At 50.3% G+C, this 15,774-nt stretch overlaps 1 protein-coding gene across 6 annotated transcripts in view; it reads right to left on the minus strand.

The window, feature by feature from the left end:
* The window catches only part of GRAMD1B (GRAM domain containing 1B), a 232,138-nt gene that overhangs the window by 103,112 nt on the left and 113,252 nt on the right, over positions 1-15,774 (minus strand). The window contains exon 1 of one of the 6 annotated variants that reach the window (XM_045798014.2): positions 2,604-2,626. The exons of the other annotated variants lie outside the window; for them this stretch is intronic. The gene's annotated coding sequence lies outside the window, so the exon portion shown is untranslated. Of the gene's footprint in view, positions 1-2,603; positions 2,627-15,774 lie in introns of those variants that run through there. 6 annotated transcript variants of the gene reach the window in all.

Below are 15,774 nucleotides of genomic sequence, written 5' to 3' on the forward strand. Positions count from 1 at the left end.
GTCAGGACACCAGACGGCCCCACTCTGAAACGGCAACCTTAAAAGGGGGGGGGGGAGGTACTACCGTGGCAATGCAGTAACAGAGCCTCAAAATCCAGACTCCAGGAGATGAAGTCGTGCCCCCAACAGCCCTCCTCCAGGAGCCGAACACGGTCTAAATGGGTCGTGTTGTCATCAAGAGTGACCACACTTCCAAACCGAAAGCTATTTCATTCTGGGGTAACTGAATGCAACATATGTGGGGCTAAGGGAAAGCCTGGGAATAGTGCCTCAGAACTAAAAGGGGAAAGGATAAAGTAAGAGGAATACATTTACATGTATTTAGAAATATATCCACGTAAAATGCTGTATTAAAGAAATGGCATCCAAGCTCTATGTAAATGACGCATGAATGGGTCACAGCATGAATTTTTAGTCAACAGTTCCACTGCATTGATACATTATTGGAGATTCGGTACCTCAGCCATAGTATGTAAGTTCTCTTTGTACCTGGCCTGCAAAAAGCAAACAGGTTCTTTATGGGAGTATCTTGATCAAGTCAAGTCTCTTAAACATTTCTGAGTTATAAACCTTCTAGAGATCTGATGAAAGCCATGGGTACTCTTCCCAGAAAAATGCAGAGAGATTGAAAATTCCACCTATAAATGATAGAGTCTTACAGACCCTCTCCTAAGGACCTTAATAATGGTTCATGGGCCCAGACTGAAGGCACCTAAACTCAACTCCCTCCGAAGGGTTTGGGGTAGAGAAGGTTAAAGAAAAAGAATCACTCTTCTGGGGTTAAATGGTATCTGTGTCCAATGACCGATCAGATTCACTCTTCAAGGTCCTGAAAGCAAGCTAGCCTCAGGAATGGTCCAGCTCCAAGGCCGGCTTGTCCACCTGAGTAAATAATCTGCAATCAGGACTGGCGGATGGTAAGGGCCTAAGCGAATGGAGCTGTCTCTGTTTCTACCGCTGTACACAGATGCAAACATAAACACACACCTCCTAACTAACTGTAGAGTACCTCCCCCGTCCCTCCAAACCACACCGTTCCCACAGCACTCACCACCACCAACCCTTGGGAGCCAACTGGTTGATACCAAACCACTCACAAGTTCAAGAGCCAGTTGACTAGCAGGTTCGTAAGAGGGAAGCCTGGTGAGAGACGACACTGGACATCACAGACAAGTAGTGCTACTCTGCACAGCAAACTGCTTGGAGCAAACTGTGTTGGGTCCAAACACAGTTGCGGGTGCCTGCTCCCATGGCTTGCCGCTGCACACCACCTAGGGGGTACAGCATGTTGCAGCATCCATGCTCAAAGTGGGTTCTCGAATGTTTGTTCAAGGAGGGAAGAGGAAGGGGAAGGGGGGCAGAGGAGGGAGGGAGTCTGGGGAGGCCTGTTAGCTAGTTGTGCTCTCCCTAGCTCCTTTCTTCAAAGAAAACAAAGTATTTGATGAATCTAAGCTGGTTAAAACAACAGCTGTGCATAATTTTCACCTCTGTGCAGACTAGAAGACGTAACCCAGAGAGGCTAAGTAACTTGGGTCACATCACACCGCATGTGGGAGTTAGGAGAAAGGGGCTGGGACCCCAGATCGGCAATTCGCAGAGACATGTCTTAACCACTAGAACATATTACTGCCCACAGCACCCTTGCTGCCTGGGCCTCCAACCTCATCCTCTCTTCCATATACGCATGGGGTACCCAAGCTGCTCCAGAAGTCTGAGCCTTGTCCAGTCTTGCGTCTCTGAGACAAAGGAGACCCTGCCATCTGACCAAAAAGGAAAGCCCCTCAAACGAAGGGCTGAGAAATTCTAGGACTATAGGTCTCTCCCTGCACACAGGGGCTGGGGTTGGGGCTAGGACCCCTCCTTGGATTCCCCCATCCACTGCCAAGGGCTCAAGTTCCTTGTTGGGGAAAACGCACAGAAAAACAAATTCCAAATCGCAAGCAGAATTCGGGAGGGATTAGAAACCTATCTCAGGAACGCCCTCTAGTGAGCCAGCAGGGTCCTGGCCACGAAGCACCGGGCACCATTCCCTAGAGGGGCCCAGACCCACACTTCCACTGGGGCATCAGATGAGTGGTGGGAGGGGACAGCAGCAGCATCTGCCACTCAGAAACCAACTCCTCGCCAATCCCAAGGCCACCGCCTGCTGCAGGATGAAAAGCAGTCTCTGCTCTCAAGACCGTCCAGCCCACACCGACCCCACCCATTCCTTATACAACAAGCAGACGGGAGAGAGAAGCAATAGAAGGTGGGAAGGAAGGATAGGGATGGCACTAACGGGTGAAGAGAGACAGGATACGGATAAACGAGAAACGAGGCAGAGCTAACAAGACAGACACAGAAGTCAGCCCAGACAGAGCTAGAGACCGCCCCCCACCCACCCACTCAGACTCCAGGGCACGTGAAGGTGAGGAGGACCCAGCCCTTCCTCCCCTCTCCTGAGGTCCTCATGCTCAGGTCGGTTCCCTCCACTCTGACACAGCCCCTGGACGCTCAGGAGTGGTGGGCCGAGGGACAGGAGGGGAGAGAAAAGTGAACCAAAGGCAGAACTTGCCAAGCGAAGCCACTTACGCACAGTGCGGCCGGCAGCATTTCCATCCTACCTTTGCTGTCGCCATATCAGCCGGCTCCATGATCTCTGCTTGGCCTAAGGAGCAGCGGCACCATCCAGAAAGAAAAGGCAGAGTCACAAATGTCCACCCAGAGAGAACAAACCACCCCTCTGGAAGGTCAGGGAAAATAAGACACCGATTTCTATTCCCTGGCCCCTTAGGATGTCCTCTACTAGGGGAGCGGGCGGGACAGGAAAGAGGCTTGGGGTCCCCAGCAAGTCAAGGGGCTGCCTGGATTCCCACAGATGCTCACATCAGGCTGAGTCAGGGGGCGTCTCCCCCTTGCCTAGTACTTCTTCCCAGGAGGCAAGGGTGGGTCTCCCAGGGCTCCCCCTGCTGGGGGAGAGCGCACAGAGATGGAGGCCCTGCCCTCCCATCACCCCGCCAACTGGTACCCACAGGTCAGGAAGAGGGGAGCATGTGGGCAGAGTCCAGCTGGCGGGTGCTGAGCAAGTGCTGGGGGTAGCAGGTAGGGAGGAGGCTGGGGGCCGGTGCGGGCGGGTGTGAGAACCTCAAGAAGGGGGCGCAGGCCCTCAGATGGAAGCAGGAGGTGCTGTGCAAGGAGGCGCCGGAGCCATGGAGCCAGAGCTCTGCACAGCGAGGTCAAGAATGCAGAGGGAGAGGAATTTGCCGGGTGAAGCCACTCACCTTGCAATAACATTCAGACTGACTGAGGCCTACACAGGAGCCAGGAGCGGGCGGTTCACACCCCCCCACTCCACTCCCAGAGACTCACAGCCTCTGTCTAAAGGTACATGAGAGCAGCCGGCAGCCCGGCTGGATCTGCAGAGGCCCCTGGCTCTCTCGGAGCAGCCTGATTGGAGGAGCAGGATGACTTCATCCGGCCCCATTCATCACTGTAGGTTTCCTGCCCAGCAGGGACAGGCCGCTCTGCTTGCCGTGACTACAGCTTCCTCTCTGGCCCATTTTACTCTGGCAACCTGGGATAGGCTGTGTCAGCCAGAGGCCGCCATGGGAAAGGGATCAGAGCACTCCAGGCCCTAGAACGCACAGGGGAAGGGGCTGCTCACGTTTCGAGGAGAATGCAAAGCCTCTACTTAAATAAAACACGGCGTGCATATTCACTGTGTGCGCTGGCTGGTGCTGCCGCCAGCAGGAACACAATAAGGGCAACACTCCTCAACACCAGCAAGAGAGGAGCTTGTGTGCTCTCCTGAACCTCTGACCTTCCTGCCGAATCTTTAGAGACAGTCTCGCAATCAGAGAGAATAACCAATGGAAAAGCAGATCAGTATCATCACGCTCCCCCCCTCCCCCAGCTCCAGCTCCACCTCCACCAGCTGTTCCAATGTGCTACCCTGGCCTTGCTGTTAAGATTGCTGGATTCCTTGATGCTTACGGTTTCAGACCCGTAAAAGGGACCTTAAAGCTTTGGCTCCATTTTACAGATGAGAAAACGAAGACCCAGAAAAGAGTGAAAGGTTCGGGGTGCCTGGGTAGCTCAATGAGTTAAGCGTCTGCCTTTGGCTCAGGTCATGATCCTGGGGTCCTGGGATCAAGCCTGCTTGTCAGGCTCCCTGCTCAGCGGGGAGTCTGCTTCTCCCTCTGCCTGCCACTTCCCCTCCTTGTACTCTCTCTTTCAAATAAATAAATAAAATCTTAAAAAAAAAAAAAATTGTGAAAGGGTCAAAGAAAGGCCTGCCAACAATCCTTTCCCAATTACTGATGGACTTACCCCTGAGAAAAGGGGAGACCCTGAGAGAAATAACATCCTTCGTTTATACCCCCGCCCCCCAATCCAGCTTCCAGAGTACAGGAAATTCAGCACAGCAAGGGTTAAGCAGAGAGATTAAAATGTAAGAGAATTTAAAAAGGAAGGCAATGAAGCTGTGATCACTCATCCATTCCCACCTCCCTCTTCCCTCGTTCTTCTCTCTGACCCCGCTTCTGTTCAAGCCTGACTTCACAACTGAGCATTCAGGTAGACCAACAACACAGAGCAGGAAACAGTTTCCCAAAAGAATGACACCACCACCGAGTCTACCAGTTTCTACAGCCTTTGTGCGCCTGGTTTAATGACAGAACAATGAGAGTTACAGCTCCCATTTGCCTGGGGCTCCAGGGCATTTTCAAATCTGCTGCCTCATTTGATACTGTTAGGCAGGAACCGTGCGAGGTGAGCTGTTCTCCCTTTCAAAGATAATTAAACTGAGATTCAGAGGCTTGCAGTGACTCACCCAAGGTCACACAGTCAGCACAGCAGAGCTGGGATTCAAGCCTGGGTTCACTGACACCAAATCCCTTGCCACATCTCCCACCACTTCACTGTTTCCCCTTCAATCTGCTCCGAGCTCCTGCTCCCATTATCACAGACTCAGAGAATATAAAACTTCAATTAATTTAATATTTCCCTCTGGGACTCACCCCTCTTTTTTTGAAGATGGCAAATTGTAAGAAAATGCATTATCAGACACAAGGGAAAAAAATCCTGGGCATATCCAGAGGTTAGTGTATACGTTCAGCAAATCTCCTGTGTCCAGTGGAAACTGCTTTTAAAAAGAATCATCAGGGACTCCTGGGTGGCACAGCGGTTAAGCGTCTGCCTTCGGCTCAGGGCATGATCCTGGTGTTCCAGGATCGAGTCCCACATCGGGCTCCTCCGCTGGGAGCCTGCTTCTTCCTCTCCCACTCCCCTGCTTGTGTTCCCTCTCTCGCTGGCTGTTTCTCTGTCACATGAATAAATAAAATCTTTTAAAAAATAAATAAATAAATAATAAAAAAATAAAAAGAATCATCAGGAACTCCTGGGTGGCACAGTCAGTTAAGCCTCTGACTCTTGGTTTCAGCTCTGGTCGTGATCTCAGGGTCCTGGGATCGAGCCCTGCATCAGGCTCTGTGCTCAGTGTGGAGTCTGCCTGAGATTCTCTCTCCCTCTCCTCCTGCCCCTCCCATTCATGCTCGCTCTCTCTCTCTAATAAATAAATCTTAAAAAAAAAAAAAAGAATCAAAGATTCACTCACGTTCACTTTATTTAGGCAGCACAGTAGACCAAGATATCTGACCAAATCGGTCAACTCCGAAGATTAAAATGAAGGGGGAAAAAGATGCATCCCTGCTTCTAGCCTCCGTAAGCATGGAGTCTGTCTTGTCTGCCCTACCTATCACATCTTACTCTATTAGCCAAGGGGCACAAAAGTTCCATAAAACCAAATGGAAAAGGATCAGAGTAAAAGTAGTAGAATATACCATTTAGGCCAATGGATTGGTTTTCTTCAACTCGCTGCCTCAAGGTCATAGATACAGTCAACCTGAAAAGGGTATGGGGCATCACTAGAATGGCGCTAGATGTATTCTATCGTACCCCCCACAAAAAAGCCAAAAGTGTGTGGGCTCTGCAGTTCCACACATGTCATCTCTGCTGAGAGGCCTGTAATGTTCCTTCTGGCTATCGCTCTGGCCTGCGGTCCTCTCTGTTCCTGGGCTGACAGTCAAATGCACAAACAGATGGAGAGCAGAAGGCAAGTACCCATGAAGGAGGATGTTCTGTTTCACCAAAATCATGCAGAAATCGGACCCATGTTCATAGGACTCCACCCAATCTTCCAAATGACCAAATACCTCAGTCTTCAATGGCATCCAACCGTCACAGAGCCCTGGACGGTGAACACAGCACAGTGTTTAGGAGGGCTGCCCAGCCAGAAGCAGCCATGTGTATTTTAATAAAGCAATTTATGTGTCCTGAACTCCAAGCAGCAGGGAGAGAGCTGTTAAGCTACAGAACAGACAACGCAGAAGATGGGGCAGGGCAGGCAGTAGGGGATAATGCTTGGTTTCAATGAGAAAGGAAGGAAAGAGAATGTTCCAGGGTCCAAAGATAATTCCAAGAAGAAAGACAGAAAAGAGGACGACACTGGAAGGGAAAAAGGAAAGAAAACCTGATGTGGAGGATCTCATTAAGAAGCCACTGTACCCACACCTCTGCTAACCACAAAGGAATCTAAATAATTCCTCATAGAATAAATAACTCCTCTAGTCTACTCATTTGGTCTTTGAACTAGAGACCAGAAGCTTCTTCTGCAACTTCGTCTCATCCCATTTTGCCTAATATTTAGGTGAAAAGATAGAAAGACAGAGAGAGAAATGGATGGGACAGGGAGCTCTTTACAATATCATTTATCATTACATCATTTTCTCTCCAGGGGAATTATTCATACTAATTACTTTACCCTAGGTATTATACTCTAACTCCTTAATCACTGTACTTATGTAACAGGTTTAAAACCCAGATACCTGAAGAGAGGCTAGGGTGAGTTCTGGCCGAGGATGGGTAAGGGTGTGAGGGGAAGTACAGCACCCAGTTCCCTCAAGACAGCTCAGAGGCTGGACACTGCACCTGCTTCTTTTAGGAAAAGCCTCCACCAAAGCTGCTGCCTACTGGTGGGAGGGGCTGCAAGGAAGCAAGCGAGACTGTTTCCAGCCTGGCCAGATCGCATCCCCCGGCTGCACCATGGGATATGTAGTTCTCTGTGCAAAGGGCAGGGGTGTGGCCATATCTGCATTGCTTATCAAGTGCAGCCTGATGGCTCTGCCTGTCCCGAGTCCACCAACACGGGTCAGGCACCTTTGCCAGAAAGGTACCATTCCTTCTCTCCGGAGTCTGACTTTAAACAGAAGAGATGGTGAAGAAACAGGGAGAGGTTCACGAACTACAGGAGCCCAGAAATACGAAGACCTTGAGAGGTCATTTGACGTCTTTGCTGGGTGTACAGAAGGTGATAGCTTCTCTCAAAAGGAGAGACAGAAAAAGAAAGAGGAAGGGAGAAAGAGAGGCAGACGAAGGGGAAAAGGGCAGTGTGTGTGTGTGTGCGTGTGTTCTCACGACCATGCGTGTCTGATTCAAGGGCTGGAAGGTGACTTCTCATCTCTTTCGCTCGTTAACCAACACTGGAGAGAGGCAGCTGAGTGTGCTGCGAGCACGCCTCTCTAGCCATTCTGCTCAGGTCTGAATTCTGACTCAACTGCCCACCATCTGTGTGACCTCGGGCAAGTTACTTAGCCTCTCTGTGCCGCCATTCCTCAGCTGTAAAACAGGGATGTTACTCAACTCATAGGCTGTATGAAGGCAGCATACATAAAGGGCTTAAAACTGTGTCTTAAGTGTTAGGTATTTTTTTCTTATTATTCAGTGGCTCGCCACTTTGTCTTCCCCTAATCCAGGTGACCCCTCCCCCAGAGCATGAAATTTTAAGTCCCCTGCAGAGCTGAAGATGGCAAAGGTAGAATGGATAGAAAACAAACTCACCTGCTTTTTTTAGATGAATAAAGACAAGAAGGGGGGTAGGGGACCAAGATGGTCATTAGAATAAGAAAAAGGGCAGAAAAGGAACAAAGACTAGAAATATAAGTGGACATTAAGGGGGACATATAGGGGAGTTTGTGGGGTAAAAAGCCATCAAAGAACAATAAAAGAGTCCAAACAAAAGTAAAGAAGGGGAGGAAAGATTCACAAAGAGAATCAGGGATGTTTATCGGGCTGAAGGTAGGAGCAAGGAGACTGAGGAATTGAAAACTCAAAGTGGAAAGTTCCACGAGGGGATGTGACTAAAGCATCTGGGAGGAGCTCTGGATGGACAGAAACTGCCCAGCATGAGGAAAACTAGAGAGATGGCAGCTAATGCCGCAAAGTTCAAGTCTGGAACCATCTTGGGAAGCAGGCCTGAGCCCTGGAGATCCTGGGTGCTGCAGTGCGGCTGGGCTGGAGGGGTTTCTCAAGCAGTCAGGACAGGAGGGAGTGAGGTGGGTGGTGAGGAGTAAGGTTCAGGTTCAAGGAGGAAAGGAAGTAGCCTTCGGGACGAGTCACCCACAAGACAGCACCCTCAGCTCTGAAGTCAAGAGGAGAGAGGCAGGCCTCTTTGAGCGCAAGTAACCCTGGGTAGACAAAGGGACAGTGCCAGCCCCTCAGCCTTGCTTAAGGAAGCTCCTATCTCATGCAACATTCTTGAAGGTCTTTGCTGGGACCAGACCCTTTGGCACCTAAGTTCCTCAGGGTAAAACAACAAGACAGGCAAAGGGGAGGCCTGCCCCCCTTAGCCACTAGCAATTCCTGAGACCTCACAAGCATCAGAGTATCAATGATATCCCCTCAATATCAGCCTCTAGAACTAGACAGGGCAGTGCTGCATAGCAGTTAAGATCTAGACCCAAGGCGCCTGGATTCAGGGTCCAGCGTTAGAGCTGTGTGCTCTTATGCAAGTTACAACACCTCTCTCGAAGCCTCAGTTTTTTAATCTATAAAATGGAGATAACAGTAATACTCTTTCATAGCAAAATGCTGACATTTAAATGAGAGCCCAGTGCCTGACACATACCAGGAACAGTCACTAAATGTTAACTAAAACAATGCTGTCTTCCTAATTACTCTCTTCAGGGCAGTCAGGGGTTGGGAACAATAGGAACTCCATGAGTTCCCCTAATCTCTCTCCATCTGCACTTGGTGCTCATGTGAGGCCAGGGCTGCTCTGGTTACACAAGCCCTTCCCTTCCCTACCGTCTCCAGGCCTAATGACACCGCCTCCAGCCAGCAGCTGGTCCCCGTGCTGTACTTTCAGATGACAGATTTGTGCAAGCATTTTGAAAATGAAAAGGGTCACCAATGCATAAGGCAGATCATGCTCACATCCATTCCCACCCCACCCCTCACCCCTGCTTTGGGGGTTTCCTCCTCACCTACACCAATACCTAGACCTACAGCCAGGCTAGAAAGCATTTCAGACCCTTTCATACAGCCATTCAGGGTGAGAATGTGTAAGAAGCCACAGGATTAACTGAGCAGGGGGTCCACAGGGAGGGGAGAGGGGGCGAAGAGCAAGGATACTGCTTGACCTTTTGGGGCACATGTAAATAGGCGCTGCACACATTTCCATGGTACGAACACACACTGTCCTGGGTGCTGCAGACGCAGATAAGGGTAGAAGTGTTAGGATGGAAGGTGTGAGGGCTGTCCGAATGCCACGGGGGCATCACTGGATGCAGGCCACTGGAGAGGCCCTCTAGCGACTACTGCTCAAGCTGAGGGAGAAAGCAGGCGGGACGCCAGACCAGGGTCACAGACCCCTGGACAGGGCAGCAAGCAGCAGCAGGCTCAGGGACTCCCGTGGGAGAGCGGCTGCAGCCCCCACTCTGAGCAGCTGCCAGGATGGGCCATGGGAAAGGTACGAGGGCAACTGAGGGACGGTCTCCGAGTCAGGATTGTTCTCCTCCCGTTCTCAGGTTTCTTCTAGGGAACTGGGACCGAGGTCGAAAGAACAGCTACAGATCTTGGCCAATTCTCAGGCCAAGGGCTGGGGAAGAGAGGCAAAGCCAACACACCCAAAGGGAAATGTGGAGGGGAATGCTTCCAGAGACTACTACCATCTCCAGACTGCTGTACGGTCCCCCCCAACCCCCCCCCTCAGGGATACAGGCTCTACCAGGGAGGGCTGTCTCAATCACATCAGAAAATAAAAACAGAGCATTAAGCTACAGAAGCTGGGTGGGGTGGGGAAGAAAAGAAGGACCGAGGGAATACAATGTCCAAGGAAGAACTCACGGGCCCCAGAAGAATCTGAGTAGAGGGTCTAAGACAAACATACAAACCCGTTTGCACAGCTCCTCTGGCCAGCAAGTCAGCCTTTTCATTGCCAGGTCCCTCCACCTAGTGTCCCGGTCCTATGAGGTGGGAGCTGTTGGGCCAGACAGTCCTGCCCTCCACGGTAGGGAGTGGAGTCCAGGCCACTCCCCCTGTCTCCTGCCTGCTGACTCACACCCACCCCACTACTTGAGGAGGGATCAGGTGGCCACTCTCTCCTCGCCAGCAAAGCCACTGCCAGCAGGGGGCGCTGGCAAGCCCAGTAGAGAAAGAAAGGGAAGGTAAAGAACTTTTGCAGCTCAGGCCAAAACCTAGAGGGCTTTCACCTGGTACCTGCAGAGAGGTCAGAGTGACCACAGCTCTGTTCTGCGGTTTAGACATAATAGTGAACAGAAAGAAAGCATCAGAAATGTACTGGAACTTTCCTGTAAGTAACCTGCTAGTTAAGAGCCTACGGCACTTCTCAAAATCAACAAGGCATAGGAAACATACTTAAAAAAAAAACCAAAAACCTATTTGGCTCTCAGGCATATTTAACTGAATCATTCAGAATCACTGGGGTCTATTCTCTCCTTGTCAATGTGTCTCCTGTTCCGTCTGACTTGAAGCTTTACAACAGATCATCTTCACTAACAGACTCACTCACACACTCCTTATCTGGAGCTTCAGGTCCAGGAGACTGCTGAAGAAAGATCCACCCAACATAAGGAAAAGCTGAAGGTTCAGCACTGGGCCGCTCAAGTGTCCCAACCGCCGCATGGATGCTTTCTCAAGGGGAAGTCATAAAAGGCTGCAAATAAAAACCTGAGCTCTAGGGGCGCCTGGGCAGCTCAGTCGTTAAGCATCTGCCTTCGGCTCAGGGCGTGATCCCTGCGTTCTGGGATTGAGCCCCACATCAGGCTCCTCCGCTATGAGCCTGCTTCCTCCTCTCCCACTCCCCGCTTGTGTTCCCTCTCTCGCTGGCTGTCTCTATCTCTGTCAAATAAATAAATAAAATCTTTAAAAAAAAAAAAAACCTGAGCTCTGGAACTGAATCTCAGATCTGTCACTTACAAGGAATGATGGTGGAGAATCTAGGTTCTTACAGGCCTGTTATGATTTAAGTAAGAAAGGACATGTAAAGCACAGTGCTGAACACATAACAGACTCTCAGAATAGCAGATTATTATTAGTCATAACAGATAATAACTGAGAAATTATACTGTGCCCACAAACTAAGTCCATAGACATTCTGTGTTCCCTTGGATTTGCTCATCACGTTCGTATACTTTCTGTAGTTTCCCATAACTCTAGGTTTCTTTACTGAAAGAAACCCCAATTAATTTCCTTAGCAGATTTCCCACTGCGGAAGTTATTCACAAAGAGGCAGATAACCACTTGATGTAAGTACTGAAGAAGAAATTCATAAATGAGGAAGGAGTGAAGAGTATTACCTCCTTAAATCCCTTCTTCAGGGCCACCTCTGCAGATCTATGTCCCACCCCCTTGTTTATAAGGACTAAGGACAACTGACATATGCTCTTGGCCAGATGCGAGTCCACCCATTCATTGTTTAAGATGCCAAGAAAAGGAAACACGGGTGTTTCACTTCTAGAGGGAAAGGAGTTAAACAGAGACAAATGTTCACTCTGTGGATCCCCAAACAAGTCTGTCCTAGTGCCACATTAATAAACTCAGTGTTTCAGGCCCAGCCCTGAGTTTTCCTTCACGGACTCACCCATCCAGCTCACATACGGAAGGCACAAGGGAGCTCCTGTGTGTCTGGGGGCCAGGTGCGGAGGTGCTCAGACACCGGCCACTCCCTCAGCCCTTCCTCCAATCCCAGGACCATTTGGTTTCGAGGGGTTTCTCTGCATCTGGACGGGAGACTTTAACCTTCAGACTAGGGAATGGGCAAGACGCAGGGAGCCCAGCAGTGAGCTGCTTCTTGCTCACCCACCAGAGGATAAGAAGAAAAGAAGCATTGAGCAACCTGGAAAGCTGGTGACAGGTAAGATGAAATGATTAATTTAATTACATATCCCCAACCTGCCCACCTTTCTCCCTGCTGCAGAATGGGGATTCTTGGGCCATGCAGCGAGCAGGTGTAGAGAACAGAAGCGATGCACTGATACCACTGTCCCTGAGGGCGAGGCGTAAAAAGGTGCCCCGGGGCTGTCAGAGGCTCCCTAAAACTGATGCCACGGGCCAGGAATGGGATGCTGGGCTCTCCCTGTTCCCATTACTATTTACTATTAAATTGTGTACTTGATGCTCACTAGAGCAGGGATAACAGGAGGCTTCAGACGACAGGGCATGTTTCTCAGACCGTGGTTCAAGACCACCTGAGTCAGAATTGTGTGGGATGTGTGTTAACTACGCAAGTTCCTAGGCCCAGCCTGGTCCACGGGGCTCAGAACTGGAGTCGGGGCCCAGGAATCTGCACACTGGATAAGCCCTGCATGCGATCCTGAAACCCATAAGGTCTCCCTGGTCTCCCAAGTAGTCTGCTCATGATCAAGGGGCATGAACACTCACTGGAGCAATGCAGGAAGAAAGTATTAGAACTTACATATATTTACATTTCTTTTTATCTCATCCTTTTAAAAATTCTGCTTAATTATATAATAAGCAAAATATTTAGTACAGCAGTGCATGTATATAACATATATTCACGTGTGCATATATAGCTGTATATATATGTGTATATATATGTATTTATGTATGTGTATATACACATATGTGTGTGTTTGTGTATACTGGTGGAAATATATATATATATATATTGGTGGAACCAACTCAAAAATTTTCCAAGCAAGTTAAGAGTATCAACTTCTGGTACAATGACTTATTCATCCCCTAGAAGGGAAAGCAGGGCATGGTCTCTGCAAACAGGTGCTCTGAACTCACATTATTCGTCAGTAACATGTTGAAAAGAGAACTCAGGGATTCTAGCTTCCAAGTGCATCTCAAGACTGGATTTAAGAGGGAGGCAAAGGATGCTGTGCCGAGCAGGGCAAGCCGGAGGTGGAGTCTCTGCTTGAGCCCCTGAGTTGTTGTCACCCACTCGCATTCCTTCTCCACCCCGGCTGGCAGGCTGGTAGGAGGATGGGATTTCTCCCAGCAGGAGATGGGAAAGCTAGGGAAGGAGGTTTACCATCTGCCTGCCAGTTGTCCAAATCTAGATCCCAACTACGGCATCGGCCGAGATAGCATAGTTTACTGAGCTATAATTAATACCCCCCTTTCTCAGGCAGGAAAGGAGAAATGCTGGAGTAGGAGAAATGCAGAGCAGGTGATGGTTACACCTGCAGACAGTTCTGCTGACAGCCACAGAAGCAGCCAGGCCTGGCAGAGAGGAGCTGCGAACCGGGAACTCGGGGAGGGAGGGGAAGACAGGAGCGCCCACTTGCCTCTCTGCCCAGACCTAAATAAGGTTCTTCCCTCTCCTACACAAACGCCATGTGTGCGGTCTGTCCAAGACCACGCCATCCCCTAAGCATAGGTGTATGTGAATCCGAAAAGGAGAATACACCAAGGGCAGTCAGAAACCACTGACCACGACCATGAAAATGTCACAAAGACTGATAGATACAGAAGGGCTAGTCCGTGGCCCTCAATCTGGGGCACAGTCACAGAACCCCATGATCACGGAATGTGAGAGCTGGCAAAAAGCCTTAGACGGTGGGATGCCTGGGGGGCCCAGTTGGTTAAGTGTCTGCCTTCAACTCAGGTCATGATCCCAGGGTCCTGGGATTGAGTCCCACATCGGGCTCCTTGCTCAGCAGGGAGCTTGCTTCTCCCTCTCCCTCTACCTGCCGCTCCCCCTGCTTGTGTGCTCTCTCTCACTGACAAATAAAATCTTTAAAAAAAAATAAAAAGGCAAAGAGCCTTAGACAGTTATTCATGTGCTCATTTACTCATTTCAACCATCTTTACTGAGCACCTAGCATGTATCGGGCACTGCGCTCTGCACGTACACACATGTAAATGCAGCAAAGACAGCCCCCTGCTCTCATGAAGTCTCAGGCCCTAGTGAGGAAGACCCAAAACCAGGTCACCAGATACATACAGTGACAGCACGGTTAGTGCTAAGACGGAAATCAGCTGGGAATCAGACCGGGGTTTACATGACTGGCCTTCCCTGGCCACCGTGGACTTGTTCGTGCCCTACCCTAACCAAGTTCTCCCACTGACCGACAGCTCTCCAGCAGCTCAAAACGCCCCTTCCACTTACTCACAGGCTTGGCCCCAGGTTACTGTTTGCTGACAAAAGCAACATCACTTATTGTGTGCCAGACACAGGGCTAAGACCGTCTCATTTTGATCCCCACAGCCTTCACAAAGTAGATACAATTGTCTCCGTTTTTTTTTTTTTTTAAGATTTTATTTATTAGAGAGAGCAAGCGAGAGCACAAACAGGGGGAGCAGCAGAGGGAAAGGGAGAAGCAGGCTCCCCGCTGAGCAGGGAGCCCAACCTGGGGCTTGATCCCAGGACCCCGGGATCATGACCTGAGCCGAAAGCAGATGCTTCACTGACTGAGCCACCCTGGTGCCCCCCCCTCAACTGTCTCCATTCTTAAGGAAGGAAACATTCAGAGAGGACAGAATGATTCTGTGAGAGCACCATAGCCAGTAAGCGGCAGAGCCCGAGCTCAACCGAGGGTCACTGGGGCTTCACCGCGCTCCTGAGTTCCACAGAACCGCAGAGGGAAGCCGGCCTCCGCCACCAGCACCGCACCGTAGCATCGGGGGGAATCTCTTATTCTGCCATCATCTGTTGGGTGCCTGCTGTGTGCAAGGAACCGGGGTGGTCGGTACCTGAGGAGTCCCCTCCTAAGAGTAAGGACTCAGATTCTGTTCACCGCCCTCAAAACTTCTGCCGTGAGAACACCCCAGGGGCAACAACTCTTATCAACAGATGGCTAAACACTCATGGGAATCCATGCCTGGGGGTGTCTGTGCACGTGTGCGTACATCGGGTGTGACAGAGAAATCAAGATCCCTGGCAAATCAAGATCACGTCATCTACCACACCTCCAGCCCCAATCTACCTCTGAAATCTATTCGGTCTTTCACCACCTTCCCTCCACCTGTCCACCTTTCCTTCCCCTGACTGCTTGATTTCTCTTCACAAAAAAAACACCCAGACACCTGCCCATAAGCTTACGTGCCCCTCTCTCTACAAAACTCATCAGCCTCTGAGTTTCACTGTGCTCCTGTGGGCTGGACCGTCTTTTTCCTCCAGGAAACCTCCTCCCCTCTGCTTGTCACAAAGGCCAAGGGGCATGGTCACCAGGGAGCCCCAGACCACAGTTCTGCCAGCTAGGGGGCCCGCACTGGGAAAAAGCGCCCCACACCCCGTTTATCCTCAGACCTCCCCGGCAGCCTGCTCAGGCAGCTCTGGAGTCCCCAGTGACTGCCTCTAAGAAGTGAACACAGGACGTCCATACCCCCGAGTACCTCACTCATAGGTTCCCTACCACCGGAAGGGAATTATCAACACCCCAAAGACACCAGGTAGCATACATCACTCTCCACGGCACCCTTCTCTTGGGACCTCCAAGTTCTTTACCAACTTAAGTAATTTACCAC

The sequence above is a fragment of the Ursus americanus genome, chromosome 16 (assembly GCF_024610735.1).
Source record: "Ursus americanus isolate L20-20 chromosome 16, mUrsAme1.1.p, whole genome shotgun sequence".
In the NCBI taxonomy this organism is placed as follows: Eukaryota; Metazoa; Chordata; class Mammalia; order Carnivora; family Ursidae; genus Ursus; species Ursus americanus.